Source organism: Loxodonta africana, chromosome 3 (genome assembly GCF_030014295.1).
Source record: "Loxodonta africana isolate mLoxAfr1 chromosome 3, mLoxAfr1.hap2, whole genome shotgun sequence".
In the NCBI taxonomy this organism is placed as follows: Eukaryota; Metazoa; Chordata; class Mammalia; order Proboscidea; family Elephantidae; genus Loxodonta; species Loxodonta africana.
The window spans coordinates 153,154,455-153,161,561 of NC_087344.1; positions in this window are offsets into that span (position 1 = coordinate 153,154,455).

Below are 7,107 nucleotides of genomic sequence, written 5' to 3' on the forward strand. Positions count from 1 at the left end.
CCACTTCCGTTATTGCTTACGCCTCCTCTACTGATATGTTTGGTCTTTCAAAACCACAGACTGGGTTTTTAGCAGTCAGGGGTCTTCCTGGTTCCACCACCCTCACTCTCTCCTCCACCTGCACTGTGGATTTTTTTCTCCTCTCTTCTCCACTTCCTCCTCCACTGCTTTCTCCTTTTCCTTTTCCCTTTTTGTGTGAGAAATAGAGTAAGCTGCTGAGAGGGCTGAGAAGTTCACTCTGGAGGGGCAAAGGTTTTTGCTTGATAATTGATAATAAAGCTAACACTGATAACAGAAATGATCCTGGGAGATACTATGCCCTCAACTATAAGAAAAACCTGCCAGGTCCTTCCGTGAGAGCAGGTTTTGATGAGGAGCAGGGCAGAGAGCAGAGCTGTTCAAGGTTGAAGAGGGAAGAGGGGCAGGGGGCTGTCAAGAGAGGCTGGGAGGGCAAGGAGAGGTGAGGAGTTGGGGCAGCAAAAGTGACCCTGGGCATGGAGCGAGAGGGTAGATGACTGACCTTATTTCCTCACCCAGGACCCCCTCATCCATCTGCATTGTATGCCCCTGTTCCTTCATGGTCATTGAGCACTGGGAAGATTGCAATGATTATTCCTAAATTTCAGGATTTTCCACTTTGGTAGAAAGAGAATTGGAAGCTTTGGGTTCTAAGCTCTGCAAGGCTGGGCTGGTCCATGTTCCAGAGGGACCCAGCATAACATGAAGCCCCAAGATTTTGGAGCAAACATCTGTTATCCTTGCCATCCAGAGCTGGGCTACCCAGGAGCCCAAGGGGGTGTCATAAGAAGGGGGAAAATTTTTCAAGACTAATCTAGAGTCACCCGTGTTGGGGCGGGAGTTCTCTCACCCCATCTGCCTATCTCTACTCTCATCCTGGTCACAGGACCGGTCCACCACAGCCCACATGGCACTTGACCCCACAGACATAAACTGCTGAACTGGGCCTGGTATCTGGTATCCTAGAATCCCTATTTGCTGTCCCTACAATAGTGGTCAAGCTTACGACTTCTCCGTTCCCTAAAAGAGACTTTTCATGCTTATGCCTGTGGGATACCTGGGAGGTTGGCTACGAGGGCATTCACCGTTAGTCATCATCTAGGGGCTATAAAACAATGATTATTATGAAAAAGATTAACACGAAGAGGAGTTAGAGATAACAAGGGCTGTGGATGCCTGAGGGTGGGGCCATGTGAGGACTAGCAGGCACACATGTGTTCATACTGTTTATTGCAAAGCCCTCAGTGCTCTGCAGAAACCTCAGGGCTTGATACTGAATCACAGAGGGCTTCTTTCTCACCAGCCATGCAGTGTTGGTCCTTCCTGCAAACAGCTTCGTGTATAAAATGCTGCTGTGATCCCTCATCACTGCCTGTCACTGTGTGTTGGGCACTGTGGGTATCCCATGACTGAGTAAGGTCGTACTCTCAAGGAGAGCACTTTCTGTTGAGAGAGGCCCATACCCTCGGGAAACAAGGCCCAATGTGCCAGGTGTTATAAGTACCCCAGGAAGTAGAGAAGGAGGGAGGAACAAAGGGAGACTATCCTGTGGACCAGACACTGTTAGTCACTTTGCCCGGACAAAGTGACATTTGAACTGAGCTTTTAAAGACAGGTAGGATTTCCAAATGCAGGGATAAATGTTCTTCAGGTAGAGAACAATGCAAAGGAAAAAGGGATAAGGACTACAGGGTGGGTTTAGAAACCAGTGAAGTGATTGAGTTTGGACAAAATGCCTCCTGGCGAGGGTTGGAGTGGGAGCCCCTTGCCCACAGCCTCTCAAATATTTATTTTCTCTGCCTTTGAATGTCCAAGGTACCTGATTCCAACCGTACAATCTGGCAACTGATAGGCTGTTTTCAAGTGCTCAACATAAAAAAAAAAGGTTGAATACTGAATCATATTTTTATCTTAATTCTGTAGAATTGGGGAGGCTCAGAAATGGAAGGAAGGGACTGCAGCAGTTATCTTGTCCCTCCCTGGCAGTGTGCAGAAACTTCCATGCCAGTAGTTCTCAAACTTGAGTGTGTATCAGAATCACCTGGAGCTCTTGTCCAAACAGATTGCTGGGCCCCACCTCCAGAGTTTCTGATTCAGTAGGTCTGGGATGGGGTATGAGAACTTGCATTCCTAACAGGTTTCCAGGTGCTGCTGCTACTGTTTTACCCCTTGCAAATTGTTCTGTGTAATGCTTCTTGCACCCTCTGCTTGAACACCTCTAGTGGTAGTAGCTCACTACCACCCAAAGTACCCACCCAATATTCTTTGTTGAACAGCCCCAGTTTTTTCAAAGTTTTTCCCACATATTGCCTTCTAATTTGCCTCCCTTTAACTTCTAACCATTGCTCCTATTTTTGCTGAGGTTCCACTCAGAGAGCAGGTATATGGATGGTGGTTAAATTGTGAGTACTGGAGTTAGGCCATCTGGGTTCATATCCTGGCTCTACCACTTACTGTATGACCTGGGGCAAGTCACTCAACTTTTCTGAATTTTCCTTATCTGTAAATGGGAATAATAATAGCACCTATACCATAGGATCAATGTTTAGACTAAATGGGAAAATGTATGGAAAATATTTAGTATGGTGCTTAGCATATAGCAAGTCCTCAGTAAACACTGGCTATGATCATTAGCTAGTTTTCCTCTTTTTACATGTGGAAAAAAAAAAAAAGCTTTTTTTTTTCCACACATGAGAGTCTATCAAATCTCTGAGGAAAGGTATCAGTCTCCTCAATGTTTCTTCTTTCTGGGCAAAATACTCGCAGTTCCTTCAACTATTCCTTTTGTAATGGTTTCAATATTTCCTTCTCCTGGTCACTCTCCTCTGAACACAGTCCAGTTTGTCAAGGTCCCTTGTAAAGTGTGGGGCTCAGACCTGCCTCAGGCTGGTCAGAGCCTTGTCTGTTTACTGCACCCAAAGATCACTTTAGCTTTTGTGGCTCGTTTCCACATTTCACTCGGCCACATCAAATTTTCAGGCAATGAAGATGCCAGGAGCCATGTCTGTATGTAGAGAGTAAATATTGTTATTCAGTCACATTTCCTCTCGTAGTTCCCCTGGCTGCACCCATACACTGCTCTCAGTGTGTGTGAGCTTGTGGGGGATTGGTAGAAGAGGGGAACTCGATCCTAGATCTGATTCTGTGCTTACACTTGCTTATGACCAGTATGACAGTTGGTAGCCTGGGCGGCTGTGAGGAAGCATATCAGATGCTAGTGGGGAAGAGGGGTCAACTACCCTTCTCTGCCTTGGCCTCAGTCGCTCCTGGTTCCAGGGCCCAGCGTCTCCCCTGAGAAGGGTGAACTGATACCCTGGTGGGGCTAACAGTTCTCTGGAAGGAAACCAAGCCTCATGGCCAGAGGGCACTTACAGCAAAGCTATATGGGTTGAGGGCATTTCAACAACCCCACCCCCACCCCCATGCACACCTAGCCACTGTCCCTACTGGTCTTTTCCCTGGAGTCCTTGATAATATAATATGAAGAGGGAGTCAGGGCTGCTTTATTGTGGAGACAGGGGTGGCAGCTGCAGGGGCTTGGTTATCAAGACCCACAGGGCAGCCCCTCAGAATGCCTCATTTGTAATTTCCAGTCTGAAGTGAATGGCTCCCTGGGAATATTGACCTCTTTTTTTTTTCTGTCATGACTTTTTTAATAGAAGGCAGAGAAAATGCCTGCAAAACCTCTGTGGTGTCCTGGAGAGTCTGTTTTTTCCCTCCCTGACCATAGAGGACACCAGGTTCCTTTGCAGCCAGGCCTCCCACTGCACGTTGCCACCTGCTCTGTGTGCTGATTTTTACTGAGATAACCTGAGTTTCCCCAGACACAGCAGCCTGGTGTCAGAAATGGCTGAACAGCCACAGCTCTGTCTGTCCTGTGGGTGAGGGCCCTCCCCCCTACTACCACAAAGCACCACTGTGCTCTGTGAGCAAATTCAGAGAATGTGCCTCTCCCCAGCTCAGGGCTGCACTGCCTCCTGGATGCTAGAGTGACACAGACCTGCCCCAGATCCCCACCCTCCTTTGCACATCAGCTCCTGAGAGCTGCCTTACCCAGCTGTGCCACGTGAATCCCAGGGTAGTTGCTCCTAAGTCTCCTGCCAAGCTCTGTTTTTGGCCAAAGGAGTTGGGGAATCTGTTCTCCTCTACTTTGTGATGTCCCCTGCTTCCTCAGCCTTCTCACAGGCACAAGAATCCCATTGTCTTTGTGGTACCTTATTTTTGAACAAGGGATTTAACATTTTGCCCTTTAGGGTTTTTCCAATCTGATCCAGGGAGTAAGGAAAAGCTAGTGTTCTGGAAGTATGGCTGACCACAGCTCTCCAGGGTCCTCGGGTCTCCCCTGACCTGATAACCAGGTTGCTGAAATAAGTTGCAGGCATGTGTGTGCCATAACTGGCTGGGGGGGTGGTGGGGGTGCAGAGGCTACACTCCACCCTCAGACAAAACAGATGGGGCCATCCCCATCCTGACCTGGGCTTCCAAGAAGAAAATCTACCTTCTTCAGTGGGCAAGGAAGGCAAGCATTGCTTTTCTTTTTGACATGCTAGAATTCTAAAGCAATGAGGGAAAACGGGGTGGACATGGATTAGTTTGCTCTCCAGACCAGAATGTCAGGGGGCTCAGGAACCATTCTGTTAGAGAAAATGCTTGAGTCAGGGATATCTTTTCATCCCCTTAAATCATGCTACTGACCTGGGCCCACTCGTCTGCTGCTGGTTCCTGAATCTTTCTCACAGGCCTTGTACTTCTGGATGGGGTGGTCCCAATCTCTCTTGGGCGCAGAGGATGCAGTCAGGCTGAGGCTGCGGCCCCGAGATCCCTGCCACTCTCCTGGCTGTTCTTTTGCTCCCAGGCTTGTCTGTTGGGGCCATTGAGAGGTTGACTCTTTACAGCAAGATTCAAACTTCCCAAGGACCTCTGATCTGCAGTTTCTGGGTCCCTCAGAGACAGGCAAACAGAGACACTTTTAATCCACTACAAGAATGCCCAGACCTTTGCACACGTGGGAACCCAGAACAGGGCATGTTCTTGCTCTGGGCCTCAATTTTTCTTTTGGTAGAAAAGGATTGTGCATTCTGAACCCTCAGCTGGGAGAAGAAATGACCACTAAAATATCCTTTGCAGTCAGCTACAAGTGTTAATAATTCACAGCTCTCCAAGGTCCTTTGGCCTCCCCTGACCTGACACCAGGTTGCTGAAAACACTAGAAAGTTGAGATCTGCTATCTTGTGGGGCCACAATGCCTATAAAGCAAAGTGGCTGCCTTTCCTCCCACCCATCACTGTGCACTGCTGTAAAACATTCATTGCAGTCCTGCACCTGGACTCTGACCTAATAAATTCCTCCAGAGGTATGCAGACTGCACAGGCTGCTTCTTCAGACGGTGGATGAGGCCAGAGTAGCATGGTGGGGGAGGGGGTAGAAAGGGGAGATTGCCATAAACATTGACTCAGGACAGGGACAGAAAACCACTGGAGCTAAAAATGCCAGGCTCTGAGTCGACGGCACTGGTTTTTGTGAGTTAATGAGCTACCAAAAAGACAGGGTAACACTGAAGCAATCAGATCTGAAATTGGGATAAAAATTCAAGAGTATCAGGGATGGAGCCCAAATGCAAAGGGTGAAGCCTGGAATCTTGTACATAAGAACATCCAGATGGTCCCCCGGAAGCCAGGCAGAATGGTGTAGTAGAAAGGGCATTGACCTTGGAAGCAAAAGCTCAGGGTCTTAGCCCTGTCCCTGCTATGAACTTTTGGAGACCTTAGTTAAGTCAATTCATCTCTCTGAATCCTTTTTCAGAGTAAGAAAATTGAAGTGGTAAGATCAAAATTTCCTGACCAGGGTGCTCAGGTGTGCCATAGGTGGGTTATGGGAATGCCAAGATAATGCTCCCTTTGGGTTTTGAATAGTCTGGGCAGGGCCGAGGGCAACTGAAACCCTCAGGTAGGTCACTTCCAGCCTTGAAAAACTTCTTCTGTTTACTCTGTTATCTAGACATACACCGTAATTTTTAAGTTTTTGAATTTCTTAACCTCATTGTCAGATATGGTACACAGAAAATACATGAATGAAAATGCATAGCTCAATAATTTATCACAACCACCTGTGCGACTACCAGTCAACTCAAGAACTAGAATCTTGCCAGCATCCCAAAAGTCAGTGTAGTGAGTGACCACCTAAACAGGCACCCCAGAAGTTCTGATTTGGAGATGACATAAATGGAATCATAGAATGAAAACAAATGAACTACAGCTCCATATAGCAACATGGATGAATCTCATAAACATCATGCTGAATAAAATAAGCCAGATGCAAACCCTGAACCATTTATTGAAAAAGGCCATTCTTTCCCTCTGTTCTTTGTCATAAATCAATATAAATCATATATGTATGAGTGTGTTTCTGGGCTTTCTAAGCTATTCCATTGGTCCATTTGTCCATCTTGTGCCAGTACTATATTAAAGTAGTTATTGTCACTCTACCGTCTTGAGATCCACTACAGCAACTCCTTCCTTACTATTTTGTTTTCAGAACTAGCTTATGAAGCTCCATCAACAAAAAAAACAAAGCCTGTGGGAAGTTTGATTGGAATTACATTAATCTGTAAACAATCGTTTTGAAGAGAATTGACATCTTTACAGTATTGAGTCTTCCAATCCATGAATATGGTATAATCTTCATTGGATTTTCTTTAATTGCTTTTGGTGATGTTTTTTAATAGTTTTCTACAAGTATGCCAAAAATATTGGTCCCCTCAACCTTTGGAGAATCTGGGCAGAGCTCAGAGTTCCTGGTCTCAGGCAGGTCTTTCCAGCGTTGAACAAATGCGTCTATTTACTCTAGTGTGCTATACAACTACTATCATTTTCTATGTGTGGCATGATGGGAAAAAGATTGAGAAGTCTTGGGAAGTATTTCTAATTTTCTGTGTCTGACCAGTTGCACCAAATGGTGTGTTGTGAGCAGGCAGGAGCGCCATACATTACTGTTCCAAACATCCCAAACTCCCAAGTTGCCCATTGTGTACTTCTAGCTCATTTATTTTCATTGGCCTGTTTGTATAATGTGTGCCCATAAATTAAGAGG